This window comes from Chiloscyllium plagiosum, chromosome 40 (genome assembly GCF_004010195.1).
Source record: "Chiloscyllium plagiosum isolate BGI_BamShark_2017 chromosome 40, ASM401019v2, whole genome shotgun sequence".
Lineage (NCBI taxonomy): Eukaryota > Metazoa > Chordata > Chondrichthyes > Orectolobiformes > Hemiscylliidae > Chiloscyllium > Chiloscyllium plagiosum.
This window is the reverse complement of record NC_057749.1, coordinates 23,902,661-23,921,481: the sequence shown is the minus strand read 5'-3', so window position 1 is coordinate 23,921,481 and position 18,821 is coordinate 23,902,661. Positions and strand designations below refer to the sequence as shown.

The window sequence follows — 18,821 nt, the reverse complement described above, 5'->3', positions numbered from 1 at the left end:
CGGTGACATCCATATTAATCCCGTGTGGATGCAGAGTCCCAAAGTGGAAGATGAGGCGTTCTTCCTCCAGGGGTCGGGTGGTTTGGGTTTGGCAGTGGAGGAGACCCAGGACCTGTATGTCCTTGACGGAGTGGGAGCGGGAGTTGAAATGTTCAGTCACGGGGCGGTGGGGTTGGTGAGTGCGGGTGTCCCGGAGATGTTCTCTGAAATGATCCACTAGTTGGCGTCCTGTCTCCCCAATGTAGGGGAGACTACACTGGGTGCGATAGATACAGTAGATGACATTTGTGAACATACAGGTAAATTTCTGTCAGATGTGGAAGGATCCTTTGGGCCTTGGATGGAGGTGAGGGGGGAGATGTGGGTGCAGGGTTTGCACTTCCTGCGGTGGCAGGGGAGCAGAGGAAGGTGCCGGGTGTGGGGTGAGGGCTGGTGGGGGCGTGGATCTGACAAGGGGCATACTTTTGATCATGACTTTTGATCAGTACTCAGGAGTACTATTCCAAGATGCCTTGATTTTGAGTGCATTTTTAACACAATACTTACAAAATCACTGGCAGTTTAAGATGGAACACAGCTTCTAGCTTTCATGACCTTGAAATTTTGATTAGCAAAATTATAAGCAAAATTTACCATTAATAAATCCAATTGGACCCATGTTTACCCAATTGCGCAATGCAACACATAATCCAAGTTTACTCTGTAGCGCAGGACAGTCGGAGTGCTATACTGTCTTTTCTATGAATATCTCCCCTCACAGATGAATGTAAAACATCCAATGGCACAATTTTGAAGATGGTGGAAGGTGCTTATCCCTGGAGTCCTGATCTTACTATTTATACCTTAACCAACACCTAGAGGTAAGGTCTGACCAGACCATTGGGCTGCTCTCTCCTGAGAGAGAGAGAGAGGACTGATGCCTTTGGTGAGGGGAGAGTTGAGAAAGAGAGTCCTTCATGAAAACCTCAGCTGGTGTGTGGGAATTGAACCCACGCTATTGGGGTCATACTGTATCACAAACCAGCTATCCAGCCAATTGAGCTAACCAACCTCCAAACATCAGGAACTATAGTCTGCTGCATAAGAATTCCCATTGCACTAACAAACTAGGCATCGGTTGGCTACTGCTAATGATGCTTGTGGGATCTTGTTTTTCACATTTCTGACACTTCAACAGTAATGGAATACTTTGCCAAGACATATAGAACATAGGACAGTGCAGCACAGTCCTTCGGCCCTCGATGTTGTGCCAACCTTTTATCCTACTCTATGATCAAACTAACCTACAGACCCTTCAGTTTACTATCATCCATGCGTCTGTCCGAGAGTCGCTTAAATAGAGTCATAGAGATATACAGCATGGTAACAGACCCTTCGGTCCAACCCGTCCATGCTGACCAGATATCCCAATCCAATGTAGTCCCTCCTGCCAGCACCCGGCCCAGATTCCTCCAAACCCTTCCTATTCATATACCCATCCAAATGCCTCTTAAATGTTGCAATTGTACCAGCCTCCACCACTTCCTCTTTTCCCTCCCTCCCCGTAGTAACCTTGGGTATATTCCCCTGGCCTACGGGACTTATCTATCCTTATGTTTTCAAAATTTCCAGCACATTCTCCTTCTTAACATCAACCTGTTCAAGCATATCAGCCTGTGTCATGCTGTCCTCACAAATGACAAGATGCCCCTCATCTGTGAATACTGAAGCAAAATATTAATTAAAGACCTCCCCTATCTCCTCCGACTGCAGGCACAAATTCCCTCCACTATCCCTGATCAACACTACCCTCACTCTGGCTGCCCTCTTGTTCCTCTCACAAGTGTAGAATGCCTTGGGGCTTTCCTTAATCCTAGCCACCAAGGCTTTTTCATGCTCCCTTCTAGCTCTCCGAAGTCCATTCTTCAGTTCCTTCCTCTAGAGGCTACCTTGTGACTCTCTAGAGCCCTGTCTGACCCTTGCTTCCTCAACCTTAAGTAAGCTTGTTTTCCTTCTTGACTAGTCATTCCACATCTCTCGTCACCCTGGGTTCCTTCACTCTACCATCCCTGCCTTGACTCAGTGGAACAAACCTATCCAACACTCACAGCAAGCGGTCCCTAAACAACCTCCACATTTCTGTCGTCTATTTCCCTGAAAATATCTGCTCCCAATTTATGGTCCACAGTTCCCGCCTAATAACATTGTAATTCCCCCTCCCCTGATTAAATATTTTCCCATACTGTCTATTCCTATCCCTTTCCATGAGTACAGTAAAGGTCAGGGAGTTGTGATCACTATAACTGAAATGCTCTCCCATTGAGAGATCTGACACCTGACCTGGTTCGTTATCAAGCACCAAATCCAATAGTTGGCCTATCTACATATTGAGTCAGGAATCCCCCCTGGACACACCTGACAAAATCTGATCCTTCCAAACTATTTGCACTAAGGAGGTTCCAATCAATATTAGGGAAGTTGAAGTCGCCCATGACAACAACCCTGTTACTTCTGCACCTTTTCAAAATCTGCCTCCCAATCTGCTCCTCCATGTCTCTGTTGCTATGGGGGTCTGCAGAAACTCCCAATAAAGTGACTGCTCCTTGATTTCCAGTGCACTTTTCATACTTACAACATAACTGAGCGTTTAAGATAGAGCACAGTTTTTGGTATTCATAATCTTTAAATTTTTGTCAGCAAAATTATTGTTTCAGTTTCAGTGTTCAACATTTGCCAATAATAAATGTAATTCGACCCATGTCTACCCAACTGTACAACTCAGCGCTTAATCCAAGCCGACTCTGCAGTGCTGTACAGAGGGAGAGCTACACTATCAGAGGGACTGCCTTTTCAATGAATACCTTTCTCTCAGGTGGATGTTACGAAAATACATAGCTGTCTGTGACCAGCTTCAAGACATTCTGAGAAAGGCACAACCCAAATTTACATTTTCCGGTCTGCCGTGCGCTGATACCTATGGGATTTCACTGGATGGAAACCTCGCCCATACTCTGTACACTGACTGTAGGGAAATGTCCACCACTGCAGCTGACTGAATTTAAATTCAATGATTAAATGTGTAATTAAAAGCTAGGCTGAGGAATGATGATTTGGGGATGCCGGTGTTGGACTTGGGTGTACAAAGTTAAAAATCACACAACACCAGGTTACAGCCCAACAGGTTTAATTGGAAGCACACTAGCTTTCACCTGATGAAGGAGCGGCACTCTGAAAGCTAGTGTGCTTCCAATTAAACCTGTTGGACTATAACCTGGTGTTGTGTGATTTTTAACTGAGGAATGATGACCATGGGGTTATCCAGGATTGGCGTAAAATCTCATTTGGTTCACTCAATTCTTTCAGGAATGGGAATCCACCATCCTGAGCTACATGGGACTCCTGACCCACAGCAACGGGTTGACTCTGAACTGCCCTCTGAAAAGGCCCAGTTCAAGGGCAAGGAGAGAGGGGCAGCACGGTGGCTCAGTGGTTGGCACTGCTGCCTCACAGCACCAGGGTCACAGCACCTGTCCGTGTGGAGTTTGCACATTCTCCCCGGGTCTGCGTGGGTTTCCTCCCAGAGATGTGCAGGTCAGGTGAATTGGCCATGCTAAATTATCCACAGTGTTAGGTGCGTTAGTCAGGGGTAAATATTGGGTAGGGGAAAGGGTTTGGGTGAGTTTCTTTTTGGAGGAGCGGTTTTGTTGGGCCAAAGGGCCACACTGTAGAGAATCTAATCTAAAAATGCTTGCCTTGCCAGTGATACCCACATCCAATGAAAGAATAAAGAGGAAAAAATACTTATATTATTACCAATGCAGTAATGGGATAAAACAAACTTCACAATGCAGGATAGTAATACCGAGAACCATGGATGCTGGAAATTTGAAGTAAAAACAGAAAGTGCTGGAGAAAATCAGCAGGTCTCTTTTTGGGGTCACTGGAGCTGAAATGTTAACTGTTTTTCTCTCTCCACTTCTGCTTTTGTTTGATAACGCAGGATTTTTATTTAAGCACACAACTGATTTTTCCGTTTAACCTGCCAAACTCGGCCAAATGCTTTGTGAAAATCCAATTAAACGATTTCACAGAGTGCCTTGACCCTTCGACTTGTCACGTAAAAAAAAAATTGTTCGCGAGGGGAGAACGTGGCTGGCTGGGCCAGCATTTATTGCCCGGGGGCAGCGAACAGTCAACGACATCGCTGTGGGCCAGGAGTCACATGTAGGCCAGACCAGGTAAAGATGGCAGTTTCCTTCCCTGAAGGGCATGAGTGAACCAGATGGGATTTTCCAACAATCAACAATCGATTCATGGTCTTAATTCCAGACTTTTAAAAATTGAATTCAAATTCCACCATTTGTCACAGTGGGATTTGAACCAAAGGCCCCAGAGCATTACCTGGGTCTCTGAGTTAACTCCTTCCTCAGCAAAAACGTCCTCAAACAGACTCGCTACCACAGCCACATCTCCTTCCTTAGCAAAAATCTTCCTCCCTCTCTGAGTTAACAGCCCAGTCCAAATACTACGAGGCCATAGATTCCTCGAATTCTCAGAATGATCTTCTCGTGTAGCTGTGCTGCCTGTTGATTTCCCAACTTGGGTACAAGCTCTCTGTCTAGCTGACGTTATGAGCACTCACCTAACACGGACAGCAGCCACTGTAGATATAGTAACAGAGCCTCAACTCAATGGACCCGAGGTGTCACATTTCCCACATGGATCGTCTCCGGCCCAACAGTCTCCTCCAGAACTTGGGCCGGTTCACGAGTCTCATTCAAGACCCCGATGTCTGCCAGTTGACCCCGATGGATTGGCTGTTCTTCAGCAACTTCCGTTTGCCAAGTACCTCAGTTCCATTGACCTTAAATCATGCTGGATATTTGGGTGTGTTGCAATGACTGGATTGGTTTAATATTAACTCCTTCAGTCACTGTCGCCAGAAAATACTACTACCGACCTCTGGTTATCTTCGACCCTGTTGATCTTTGTCAGGTACCAGCAGACTCCCTAAACCCTCTTCCAATACGGAACTGACAGGAGTATTCCAGTGTGCAAGTACAGTCCATCACGACAGCACCTCGATGAGGTCCCCTCACTCTGCAAAGCTCCCCCAGACGTTGCCAATCAGGCACAGACAGTTCAACGGGAACATTCAAAAAGGGAGTGAATAACTACCCGAGAGGAAGCATGGGCTGTGGAGAGAAACTAAGGTGAGTGGGACTCATTGGACGGCTCTTTCAAAGGGCTAGTACAGCAATGATGGGCTGAAAGTCTTCTTTCCAAGCTGTGTGATCCCGTGATTTGCCTCTCCTGCCTGATTTCCTGTGATATACAGTCAACATTTATATTCCTTGTCATCACGCTGTCCAATTTGGCAAAATCCCCTTGGCTACTGTGATTATGCTGCTCCTTGAATAAATTTATGTTCTCCTTGGTTTATTTTTCAGGATTTTGCACTCTGTTTGTTACCCAGATAACCAGGCATCGCAGTCCGGAGTGCCTCAAATGAAACTGCTTCCATCACGTTTCCGTCAGCCCTTTACATACTCCAACTACTCAATTTAAAAACATCACCCTTGCTTCTTTTGCAAATCACGATCTCCTCGCAATCTTGGTCCCTTCACAAGTGGGACAATTTTCCCAAGGTACTCTCTTAAGGCCACTCGTAGTTTTGAAGCTTCCCCCTCATCAGATCTCCTTCCTCTACCCAACCTCTTCAATCTGTCCTCAGAACTGAAGCTTCCCATCCCTGGAACCATTCAAATACACCCCTGGCCCTAATCCTCCTGCACTGTGGGTCAACCTGCAGCACAGGGTCTGCCTCGGTTCAATAAGGCTGCCCACCATCACCTTCACAAGGTCAACGCCCACATTCCATAGAACAAATAAAACTGAACTTCCAAAAGAGAATCAGTCACAAAATCGAAGGAAAACATTTTGCAAAGCTATGGGGACAGAAGGGGCACTGCATAAATCAGATAGGTCTTTCACTGGACGGGGATAGAGACAAAAACAGTCCCCTGTGACTGTGCAAACTAAAGGGAACATAGTTCCTTTCATGGAGGTATATCACTTTATCATCAGAGTTCCTGGGTCAATATCCCGGGACTCCCTCCCCCATGGAAGAACACAAGGTTTGTGGCACACATGGAGGCCATTCGGCCCGCATTTCAAATGAACACTTGAACAGGAATGTCTATAGAGTCATACAGCACAGAAACGGGCCCTTCGGTCCAACCAGTCCATGCCAACCATAATCCCAAACTAAACTAGTCCCTGCTCCATGCCCATATCCCTCCAACCTTTCCTATTCATGAACTTGTCCAAATGTCTCTGAAAGATTGTGACTGTACCCACATCTGCCACTTTCTCTGGAACTTCACTCCGCACATAAACTGGTGGTAGGTGGTGCTGGGGTAACAGGGCTGTGTGCGGGCACTTGCCCAGGTCCCACCCTCTCCCATCCACTCTCCTTCTTTGCTTTACTTTCACTTCCTCGCTTTTCTTTTGGCCTTTGCTTCCCTTCCTGTCCGTAGTGCTTGGCTCAGCAGCACCGGCACGGAAGTGAGAGGGAGCCGCATGCGGGGAGACAGACGTGGCTTCGCTCGGCGAACGGAGGTATCAGCAGGGACGTTCTCCCGGTGAGAGAGATACCGGAAACAAGGACGTTCTCCCGGTGAGAGAGATACCGGCAACAGGGACGTTCTCCCAGTGAGAGGGATACCGGCAGCAGAGATGTTCTCCCGGTGAGAGGGATACGGCAGCAGGGATGTTCTCCCGGTGAGAGAGATACCGGCAACAGGGACGTTCTCCCGGTGAGAGCGATACCGGCAACAGGGACGTTCTCCCGGTGAGAGGGATACCGGCAACAGGGACGTTCTCCCGGTGAGAGGGATACCGGCAGCAGAGATGTTCTCCAGGTGAGAGGGATACCGGCAGCAGGGATGTTCTCCCGGTGAGAGGGATACCGGCAAAAGGGACATTCTCCCGGTGAGAGGGATACCGGCAACAGGGACGTTCTCCCGGTGAGAGGGATACCGGCAGCAGAGATGTTCTCCCGGTGAGAGGGATACCGGCAGCAGGGATGTTCTCCCGGTGAGAGGGATACCGGCAAAAGGGACATTCTCCCGGTGAGAGGGATACCGGCAACAGGGACGTTCTCCCGGTGAGAGGGATACCGGCAGCAGGGATGTTCTCCCGGTGAGAGGGATACCGGCAACAGAGACGTTCTCCCGGTGAGAGAGATACCGGCAACAGGGACGTTCTCCCGGTGAGAGGGATACCAGCAGCAGGGACGTTCTCCATTTGAGAGGGTTACCGGCAACAGGGACGTTGTCCCGGTGAGAGAGATACCGGCAACAGGGACGTTCTCCCGGTGAGAGAGATACCAGCAGCAGGGACGTTCTCCATTTGAGAGGGTTACCGGCAGCAGCAGGGAAATCTCCCCATGAGAGGGATACCGGCAACAGGGACGTTCTCCCGGTGAGAGGGATACCGGCAACAGGGACGTTCTCCCGGTGAGAGGGATACCGGCAGCAGGGACGTTCTCCCAGTGAGAGGGATACCGGCAACAGGGACGGTCTCCCGGTGAGAGGGATACCGGCAACAGGGACGGTCTCCCGGTGAGAGGGATACCGGCAACAGGGACACTCTCCCGGTGAGAGGGATACCGGCAGCAGGGAAATTCTCCCCATGAGAGGGATACCGGCAGCAGGGACAGTCTCCTGGTGAGAGGGATACCGGCAACAGGGACGTTGTCCCAGTGAGAGGAATACCGGCAGCAGCAGGGACACTCTCCTGGTCAGAGGGATACCGGCAACAGGGACATTCTCCCGGTGAGTCGAATACCGGCAGCAGGGACATTCTCCCGGTGAGTGGGATACTGGCAACAGGGACATTCTCCCGGTGAGTGCGATACCGGCAGCAGCAGGGACGTTCTCCCGGTGAGTGGGATACCGGCAACAGCAGGGACGTTCTCCCGGTGAGTGGGATACTGGCAACAGCAGGGACGTTCTCCCGGTGAATGGGATACTGGCAGCAGAGGCGATGTTAGGATCTTTTCCCCAGGTTTCACAGATGAGATGCAATTTGCACACACCAATTCCGCAAACAGTTAAAGTTTATTAAAGCCTGCACGAGCGAGGTGACCCCTTTGACCCTCCTTGCAGGCGTGCAAAGTCAAGGCAAAGGAGGCCCCGAACTAAGGAAACACACCCCCTTTACCCAGGTCAGTTGGTAATGCTCACAGGTACTCCAGCCACTCCCTTCACCCATAACCACGTTTCCCCAGGTACAAGGGTAGGCTGGGGTCATCCTGGGAAATAATGTGAATGTAAACGCCCTAATCCTGAGGAATCGTTATGCAGACGGTTTCCTGACTCCGTGATTCTCCAAGACAGTGTGGGTGGGATATGTCCTTGCTTCGGGGTGGCCCTGCAAATGATTTCTGGTCCCGCTCCTTCCCCAGACAATATAGGTGTGATATACTGCGGTATCAGGGGATGGCTATGCAAGCATTTCTGAATGGAAGGGACTGAATTAGAGTTTAATTTGAAAATAGCAGCAGAATAGTAGTAAATGGCTGCCCAGGTGAAGTGTGAATTACGACGGACAGTCATCCACATTCCTGCATGCTGTCTGTGAGACAGAACGTTACCCCCACCCACTTCCAGAATGTTCAGCTCCTTGGAGAAAGACAGTACAGTTTAACCCTTTAACATTAATGTTCAGAGAGAGAGTACAATTTAACCTTTTAACATTACAGGTACATTCTCCCAGCGAGAGGACATAGCACCGAGTACATTCTCCCGGCGAGAGGACATGGCGCCGGGTACATTCTCCCGGCGAGAGGACATGGCGCCGGGTACGTTCTCCCGGTGAGAGGACATAGCACCAGGTATATTCTCCCGGCGAGAGGACATAGCACTGGGTACATTCTCCCGGCGAGAGGACATAGCGCTGGGTACATTCTCCCGGCGAGAGGACATAGCGCTGGGTACATTCTCCCGGTGAGAGGACATGGCGCCGGGTACATTCTCCCGGCGAGAGGACATGGCGCCGGGTACGTTCTCCCGGTGAGAGGACATGGCGCCGGGTACATTCTCCTGGCGAGAGGACATAGCGCTGGGTACATTCTCCCAGCGAGAGGACATAGCAGCATACAAAGGCGCTATCCTGCCATTGCGGCAGTGAAAATGAACCATTCTCGATGCCAGCGCCAGCAGGCCGAAGGGAGACTCGAGACCCGGCTGCAGCCCAGCCTGACAGCAGTGCCAGGGACTCTCGGTCACAGGGTGAGTGTGGGTTTAGCAGTGTCAGCAAAGTCAGCCCAGAATTGGTGCCTAATGTGGGGTGACCCAGACATTGAGATCTCTGGCTCAGGCAGCAATGAGGCAGTGGGCCTGGTGCTGAATGGGTCGGGTCAGAAAAACTGATATTCTGACTGTCTTACATTTTTATTTTTCTAATTTATTCCTATTATCAATAATGCTGGACTATTTATTTCTTCACCTTTCTAGTTTTTTGTGTTTTTTAAGAATGTGACCTTCAGTACCTGTAGCTGAGATGATGCTGTAATGAGGTGACTGTAAACTCCTCACTGTATTCATTTGAGTACATGTGGCAACAAGGTAATTCAGTCCAAACCATTCTGTACAAAACAAGTTGCCCCTTGTGTATTTTTTAAAATCTCTCTCCTCTCACCTTAGTGTATGCCCCCGAGTTTCAAAATCTCCCATCCTCAGGAAAAGACACCTGCCATTCATTTTATCTATAGCCCTCGTGATTTTATAAACCTCTATAAGGTCACCCTCCAGTGAAAAACATCCCAGCCTATCTGGCCTTTGTTTACAACCCAGACCCTCCACTCCCAGCGACATCCTGATCGATCTTTTCTGAACCCTCTCCAGCTTAATAATATCCTTCCTAACTTCTAAGGCTCTCGAAGTCTGGCAGTGTGGATTCCAGGCTACTGGAATGCAGAACACCCAAGACTCAGCCAAGGTTCAGATGTGTAAACGCTTGGCTGCACTGTCTCTTGCACGTTGCTAATCCGTAGTGAAGTCAGTGAGTAGCTCCAACTGAGCGATGTTTAAACGTATTTGATCCAGCATTGCAGAAAGCTGCAGATTGAGTTGCAACAGGTCAGAGAGCGCTTCCCTGATGCATTACTAACAAGATGTTGCATAAATGTACAAGGGGCCATCTTTAGACATTTTAAAATTTACATCCTGAGTCTTTCCTACAAACACAGGGACTAGAATTGCTGCATTGTCATTACTTCACCCTCCTGATGCCTCAGATACACGTAAATAGTTCTTAATACCTAGCATAATTAAGAAATATTCTTGGATTAGTTTTAACTTTCGAGAAAGTCAAAACCTCAATGTTTATTTTCTCCTCTGAACGCAACAACACTACAGATCTGAACTGCCTTAGTAACTGTGAATGTACATAAAGATTTCCTTTCTTTCTGAATAAAGTATAATTGCTTGCAAACAAAAAAATTACTTCAGGCTGAGAGTATTTATTGCTTTATTCCAGGAGCCAACTGTCTGAGTCTCGCCTCTGAGCCACGAGGTTGGGGTTCAATCCCACCCCGAGGGTTCAAACACAATAACCTCAGCGAATATGCCCAGCAGAGTTCCCCGAATGATTCGATTCCCTACAGTGTGGAAACAGGCCCCTCAGCCCAACCAGTCCACACCGACCCTCCGAAGAGTAACCCACCCAGACCCATTTCCCTCTGACCAATGCACCTAACACGATGGGCAATTTAGCATGGCCAATTCACCTGACCCGTACATCTTTGGACTGTGGGAGGAAACCGGAGCACGCGGAGGAAACCCACGCAGACACAGGGAGAATGTGCAAACTCCACACTGACAGTCGCCAGAGGCGGGAATTGAACCTGGGACCCTGATGCTGTGAGGCTGCAATGCTAACCACTGAGCCACCATGCTCAGTCGTAATGCTCCACTGTCAGACGTGCCACCTTGCCAATGGGAAACTAAAGCCAGACCTTGTCTGTTTTCTCAGATCAACATTTTAAAAAAAGCCTCCGTAAGTACGGTCACTAAGAGGGCCTGAGGAACTGGTCCCTCTCATACTGGCCAACATTGACCCCTCAATTAACATCACAAAACCAGCCGATCTGGTCGCCCTCAGGTTGCTGTTTAGGAAAAGTGGGAAATCATCTGCCCTGGTCCCCACGACAGCAATTACACTTCAACAACAGTTTGCTGTTGGGTGCTCTGCAAACACTTTGCTAACGAAGTGGGGTACTGGAAACAGGTCAGGCAGCATCTGAGGAGCAGGAGGGTCAACGTTTCAGGCAGGACCCTTCAGGCTGACCTGCTCTGCTTCTTCCATCGCCACACTCTATCGACTCTAACTCTCCAGCATTTGCAATCCTCACTCTCGCCTCGCTGCTGCAAACACCTTGCAACGTTCTGAGATTGTAAAGTCACCGCCGTCTGACCAGACCATAGGGCTGCTCTCTCAACACAGAGAGTGAGGCACACGACTCATGTGGTTTCACCTGAGGATCACCAGGTAACTTCAGCCACACTGGAAGTGAGCCCACGCTGTGGGTGTCACTCTGCAATGCGAGCAGGCGTCCAGCCAACTAAGCTAAATATAAATTGGTGAGGCCACTTTTGTCTTCAATTCTGGTCTCCCTAATATCGGAAGTATGTTGTGAAACTTGAAGGATTTGCGAAGATGTTGCCGGGGTTGGAGGGTTGGAACTATTGGGAGAGGCTGAATAGGCTGGGGCGGTTTTCCCCAGAGCGTCAGAGGTTGAGGGGTGACCTCGGAGAGGTTTATAAAATCATGAAGGGGCATGGATAGGGCAAATAAACAAGGTCCTTCCCCCACGGTAGGGGAGTCTAACCTCCTCTGAACTGCCTCCAAAGCCATCTTTCCTCAAATAAGGGGACCAAAACTGTGCACAATACTCCAGGGGTGCTCTCACTCGTACTTTGTATAGAGGTAACAATACTTCTTACCTTGATGTTCTATTCCTTTCACTATAAAAGCCACCATTTCATTCCCTTCCTTTCTTATCTGCTGTACCTGCACACTAGTTTTCTGTGACTCATGAACAGTTGCACCTAGATCTCTCTGCACCAGAGGACCCCGAAGTCTCTCCTATTTTATGATAATAAGTCGCCTTCCCACTTTTTTGACCCAAATGCATGACCTCACACTTACTCATGTTAAACTCCATCTGCCACATATTGGCCCACTCTCCTAATCTAGCTACGTCCATTTGTAAGGCCCTGCTTTCCTCATTGCAATTTCCCATCCCGCCTATTTTTGTGTCGTCCACAAATCTGGCTACAGGGCCTTCTATCCCTGTGTCCGAGTCGTTAACGTAGATTGTAAATAGCTGGTGTCCAAGGACCCAATCGTGTGGCACCTCACTAGTTACACCCATTTATCCCAGACGAGTTTGGAGGGATATAGACCAAATGGGAGCAGATTAGGTTAGGATATCTGGTTGGCATGGACAGGTTGGACCAAAGGGTCTATTTCCGTGTTGTACAACTCTATGACTCTAAATGGAAGGAAGTCTCACTTTTTGCCGACACAATAACAACGTAGCCATTTACATCGCATCCTTAACGCTTTATGCAATGAAATGGCAGTCACATTGACTGAATATCAATGCCCTCCAGTATCATTCAATACCTTGACAGGAAGGGAGCAGAAAGCCTAATCTCCAGGGTAAACCAGGGTGAGTGAACAAAGCTGTGATGTAGCAGAACGGATAATCCATGGCACATTAAACACGGATACTAGTGGGATTTGTACTTCCTGCCTCTTTGTTTTTGACAGACTCTGACTTACTGCAGTCCAATAACATGCTGTCTGAATTTGGCTGAAGCAGTGTAATGAACCAAGGTGCTGCCACTGCCAAATTTGTAAAAATAACATTGGGCATTAGCTGCTGCAAAAATATCCGGCCAAACACAGCTCTCTCTCCTCCAGCTTTAAAAGGGAAATAATTCTGGCTCCTCACCGTGCCATCAACCTGCACAGAAATGATCAACTTTCAAAACGCAACTGGCCCAATGTAGGACCATCACTCGATCAGTCTGAGGTACAGTCATCAAACGTTCTGCACCAAAGACAAACTCCCAGTGGGGGTGAGTGTAAAGAGCTCAGTGAAAAGCAGATAGCAAAGCACACCAACGCAACCAGAATTCAAGATCCAACGCTCATTTTGGGACTGTCGCAGACATAATTATATAGTCACACCCTGAAGAGACAACAAGCATTTAAAAAGCACCTGGCGCAACCTCAGAACAATCCAAAATGCTCTGCAACATCTCAAAAGTACAGTCAGTTCTTCTATAACATGACGGTTGTGTCTTTGTGCGACCCCACATTTCAGAAAAATCACACTTTAGAAACAGCGCTTAAAGTGTTCAGGATGTAATCGCATTTTAAAAGTTCACGCTTTAGAAACACAGTCTCTGCAGTTCATCAATCGCGTTAAAGCAAATTCGCGTGAAATGAACTGCATGTTATAGCAGAACGACCTGTACTTCACTGTCTGTAATACAGCAGCCAGTCTGCACACAGCAAGATCCCATATGACCATGACCAGGTAATCTGTCCACAATTAGTTGAGGAGCGAATATTGGTCGGACTGGGGAAAATTCTACGCTTTTTCAAAAATAGTGAGATGGGACATTTTACGTTCACCTGAAAAACACAAAGGTTTAAAATTCCCTCTGTTGGGTGGGAGCTCCGATACAGTAGCAGTCCCACAGCACTGTGTCGGCAGGTCAGCTGTGCGTCTGTACTCCGATCTCTGAGGTAGGAATTAAAATCATAAATTTCTCCTTGAAAGGTAAGAGTGATACTCACTATTTTTGTTTTAAAAATCTGTGTTTCCACTGACTGTCATAATCCAGTAAAGCAAATCAAAATTCAAGTGCACATCAAACATGTATAAATTATAAGAATTAGCATTCGGGGAGAAAGTACTGGGGCACTGGTGATAGACCAGGAAAATACTTACCACTTTTAATTCAAACGAATAGCAAGAGTTTTGCTCTGTATCTAACCTTGTGCTGTCCCTGACCTGCAAGTGTTTAATGGGGACGACGTTGAGAGAATTTTATTTTCCATTTCCCTTCAGTTTTAAAAGAGGAGAAAGAGCCTTACTCTGTATCAAACCCTGTGCAGTCCCTGACCTGGGAACATTTGATGGGGACAGTGCCAAGGGAGCTTGGCTTTCATAGAGTCATTGAGATGTACAGCATGGAAACAGACCCTTCGGTCCAACCCGTCCATGCCGACCAGATATCCCAACCCAATCTAGTCCCACTTGTCAGCATCCGGCCCATATCCCTCCAAACCCTTCCTATTCATATACCCATCCAGATGCCTTTTAAATGTTGCAATTGTACCAGCCTCCACCACTTCCTCTGGCAGCTCATCCCATACACATACCACAATCTGCGTGAAAATGTTGCCCCTGAGGTCTCTTTTATATCTTTCCCCTCTCACCTTAAACCTATGCCCTCTAGTTCTGGACTCTCCGACTCCAGGGAAAAGACTTGGTCTATTTATCCTATCCATGCTCCTCATGGTTTTGTAAACCTCTATCAGGTCAGTTTACTTTTAGTTTCAAAGAGTAGAATAAGCTTTGTTTTGTGTCTGACACCATGTTGCATTTGTCCTTGGAGTGTCTGATGGTCACTGTGTTTTACTTTAAAAAGAATAGAGAGTGTTTTACTCTGTATCGAACCCTGTGCAGTCCCTGACCTGGGAGCATCAGATGGGGACAGTGTCGAGGAAACTTTGTTTTCTGTTTCCTTACAGCTTTGCTTTTTTCCACTTGATCACGATCTCACTGCTTTCAAGGAGCTTGCTGTGCACAAATTAGTTGCTGTGTTTCCGACACTGCTGCATGCCCTTCATTGGTTCGCAACCACTTTGGGGCATCCAGCTATGTTATGAAAGGTGCTACGTAAATGCAAATCCTCCCTCCTTCAATCAAAAGATAGGTTTCAATTAGGATAAGGGAAACGGAAACAGACACCTCACTCAGCCACCCAAATCTTCCCCATCCTCGACAGTCACTCAACACTGAAAATGGTTTGAAGTCACACACATACAGACTCACACACATCTCTGCACAGGTAACCCCCTACATGTATACGACTCAGCGAAGAGACTGGGCAAGAATAAAGCTTTGGCCACAGAACAGTCCTTTCAAGTCTCGGACGAAGTAAGCATTTTCATTCAGGTTGCAGTCATGCAGAACAAACCACAGTTTATACAGACTGCTTTCGAGTTAATGCATGCATCGGTTAACAAGCCAATATTTGAGTGTTTATTTTCATTGCTGTCATGACCATATTCCGCTACAAAAGGACACTTGATTCAGCCTTCTATATACACAAGAGCATTCCAAAGCAATCCAGGAAACTGATAGGAGAGGCTTCACTGCATTTTTAATTTTAATTTGTTTGAACAAAGAGAAGGCCGAAACAGATGGAAGTGACCAAATTCACTGAAGCCCCACGGTGTGGAAGCAGACCATTCGGCCCATCGAGTCCACATCAACCCTCCAAACAGCATCCCACTCAGACCCCCTCCCTACCCCATCCCTGTAACCCTGGCTAATCCCCATGGCTAATCCATCTAGCCTGCACATCCCTGGACAATATGGGGTAACTTAGCTTGGCCAATCCACCCTAACCTGCCCATCTTTGCACTGTGGGAGGAAACTGGAGCACCCAGAGGAAACCCAGGCGGATACGGGGAAAATGTGAAAACTCCACACAGAGAGTCACCCGAGGGTGGAATCGAACCCAGGTCCCTGACGCTGTGAGGGAGCATCTTTAAACTGCTGTGAAGGTTGTGATGGAGTAGATTCCGAGAGAATGGCAACCCTCAAGAGGAAGTGAGCAAGAGGCCAGTGACAGGACAGTCACCATGAAATCCAAAGGAGAGTTTGGAAAGGAACAACTTGGAACAAATTTGCTGTTGCACGCGAACAACTGAATTAGGAGCAGGAGGAGGCCACTGAGCCCCCTCCAGCCTGCTACACCATTCCATATAATCACAGATGAGCAGATTGTAGCCTCAATATTCCCAATGAGCCCATGGACTCCCTGGTTCATAAAGAAACTCACCTCCTTCTGCCTTGAAAAATAGTCCATGATTCCGCCTCTACCACCCTCTGTAGACAACCACAGGAAGCGAATATTTTAAATGCATTTAAGAGCAAACTAGAGAAGTAGATGAGGGAGAAGCAGATGTAGGATTCTGTTGATCAATATTGAAGAGAAAGATGAGAGGACGCTCAAGTGAAACCTAAATGGGTTGGGCCGAATGGTCTGTTCCTGTGCCGTGTGTTTAATCCCAGTTAAAACTGAGGGAAATGATCTAAAGGTGCTTCTCAATGTGGAACATGTGACTGATCATCAATTGTGGGCGCAGGAAAAGAATCGACAAAAACCTGAAAAGCTCTCCACACCAAAGTATTTCACCAGAAATGGGAATCACAGCATTGCAGACCGAGTATTTAGTGCAAAGGGAGCAGAAACTAGAAATAAATCTCACCTTAAACCTGGGATGTTGATTTTTTTGGCTTCTGGTCCAAGTTCACAGCTGAAAAAGGTTTCAAGAAAAAGAACAGTGATTAATAATTGCCCCAAGACAACTTCTGCAACACTCAAACAACCACGAATGGTTTGTGTAAATTAATACAATTGTAGAAGGATGTGGTTAAACTTGAAAGGGATCAGAAAAGATTTACAAGGATGTTGCCAGGGTTGGAGGGTTTGAGCTTTAGGGAGAGACTGAACAGGCTGGGGCTGTTTTCTCTGGAGGCTGAAGGGTAACCTTATAGAGGTTTGTAAAATCATGCAGGGCATGGATAGGGTGAATAGACAAGGTCTTTTCCCCAGGGTGGGGGTGTCCAGAACTAGAGTTGAACCGAAGGGTCTGCTTCTATGCTGTACATCTCTATGACTCGATGATTCTACACAGAGAGAACCCAAAGGTGCACGTTGACTCGGTTCTTAAAAGATTCTTTCACAGGATACAAGCACACAAGCTGTACCAGCACTTATTAAGCTGAACCCATCCCCAATTGCCCCAGAGGGCAGTTAAGAGTCAACCACATTGCTATGGGTTTGGAGTCACATGTAGGTCAGACCAGGTAAGGACAGTCCCTAAAAGGTGGATTTTTAGATTTAGGTTTTATTGTCATGTGTACAAGAATAATGGATACAAGAGTACAGTGAAAAACGTACAATGTCATCACCACAAACGGTGCCATCTTAGGTACAAAGTACCGAGGTACAAATCTTAGTTACAGAAATGGAAAGATAAAGAAGTTAAAAAGTTCAGCACTACAGTCTTCTTAACATAAAAGTAGAAAATAAAGAAACAAAGTTAATAAGTCAAAGGGCCTACAGATGTTTTGAGCTGGGCTTTCCCCAAGATGGCTCCCTCTCTCCCCCAAGACTGGGCTAAGACCTGCCCAGAAACACCAGTCTTCGCTGCTGCTCGCAAGGCCTCAGCTCTGACCACTACATCACTACTGTCACCACTTTACGACAATCAACAATGGTTACGGGGATCTTGTTGGACTAGTTTTTTATTAAATGTTTTTCAATTGACCTTATAGGGATTTATAAAATTATGAGCGGCATGGATCGGATAAGTAGACAAAGTCTCTTCCCTGGGGTGGGGGAGTCCAGAACTAGAGGGCATAGGTTTAGGGTGAGAGGGGAAAGATATCAAAGAGACCTAAGGGGCAACGTTTTCATGCAGAGGGCGGTACCTGAATGGAATGAGCTGCCAGAGGAAGTGGTGGAGGATGGTGCGCTTACAACATTTAAAAGGCATCTGGATGGGTATATGAATAGGAAGGGTTTGGAGAGATATGTGCCGGGTGCTGGCAGGTGCAACTAGATTTGGGTTTGGGATATCTGGTCAGCATGGACGGGTTGCACCGAAGGCTCTGTTTCTGTGCTGTACATCTCTTTGACTCTATGACCCTAAACTGCCGTGGTGGAATTTAAACTCCCGTCCCCAGGACATAAACCTGAGGTTCCGGATTACTAGCCCATTGACATTGTCCCGGAGTTGGTTGTTGCAATTAATTCAGGGGAAGGATGGAAAAGGGAATGGAGATGAAACAGGAATGGGAGGAGTTTTATATGGAGTTGAAAGACTGCCATATCTCATTTGGGTTGAACAGCCTGCACTTGTGCTGACAATTCTGTTCCAAATGGATGCTACACAGCATCCAATCTCCGGACTCAAACAATGGGAACTCTTCCAGTCTCTCCGCTCAGCAACGGCTCAACAGCTATTTGATGTTCACCTTAAAGTTGTATTTGGCCATTAATCTTCAGCCCGCTCACTCACTCTTAAAAATGAGCTCTGCTCACGCAATGACCACTATCTGCATTCCCCCCAGACCAGTCAGAACGTCAGGTTAGATTGATTCCCACCCCCATGGGCCAATGCACTGAGGTGACCCCACCTCAGCTGCAAGAGCACTGAACTATTGCCTGGAAGCAGCCAGTATGACAGACCCAGCACTGAGGTACAGCAATCGGATACTGAATGCTAGACACCCCCAGTGTATTCCGTTCGAAAAGTAAATAGGTGAACTTTTATTTGGAACTGGCTAAAATCTCCTCTCACCAACCCCCCTGTACCTCCCCAAACACCCCCGGCAATTAGAGTCATAGAGATGTACAGCATGGAAACATACTCTTCAGTCCAACCCGTCCATGCCGACCAGATATCCCAACCCAATCTAGTCCCACCTGCCAGCACCCGGCCCATATCCCTCC

General features: G+C 47.5%; 1 protein-coding gene across 1 annotated transcript in view; it reads right to left on the bottom strand.

Annotated features, from left to right (window-relative positions):
* tln2b (talin 2b) overlaps positions 1 to 18,821 on the bottom strand; it is a 297,300-nt gene that overhangs the window by 170,060 nt on the left and 108,419 nt on the right. The window contains exon 2 of the mRNA XM_043680129.1: positions 16,570 to 16,617. The gene's annotated coding sequence lies outside the window, so the exon portion shown is untranslated. The remainder of the gene's footprint in view (positions 1 to 16,569; positions 16,618 to 18,821) is intronic.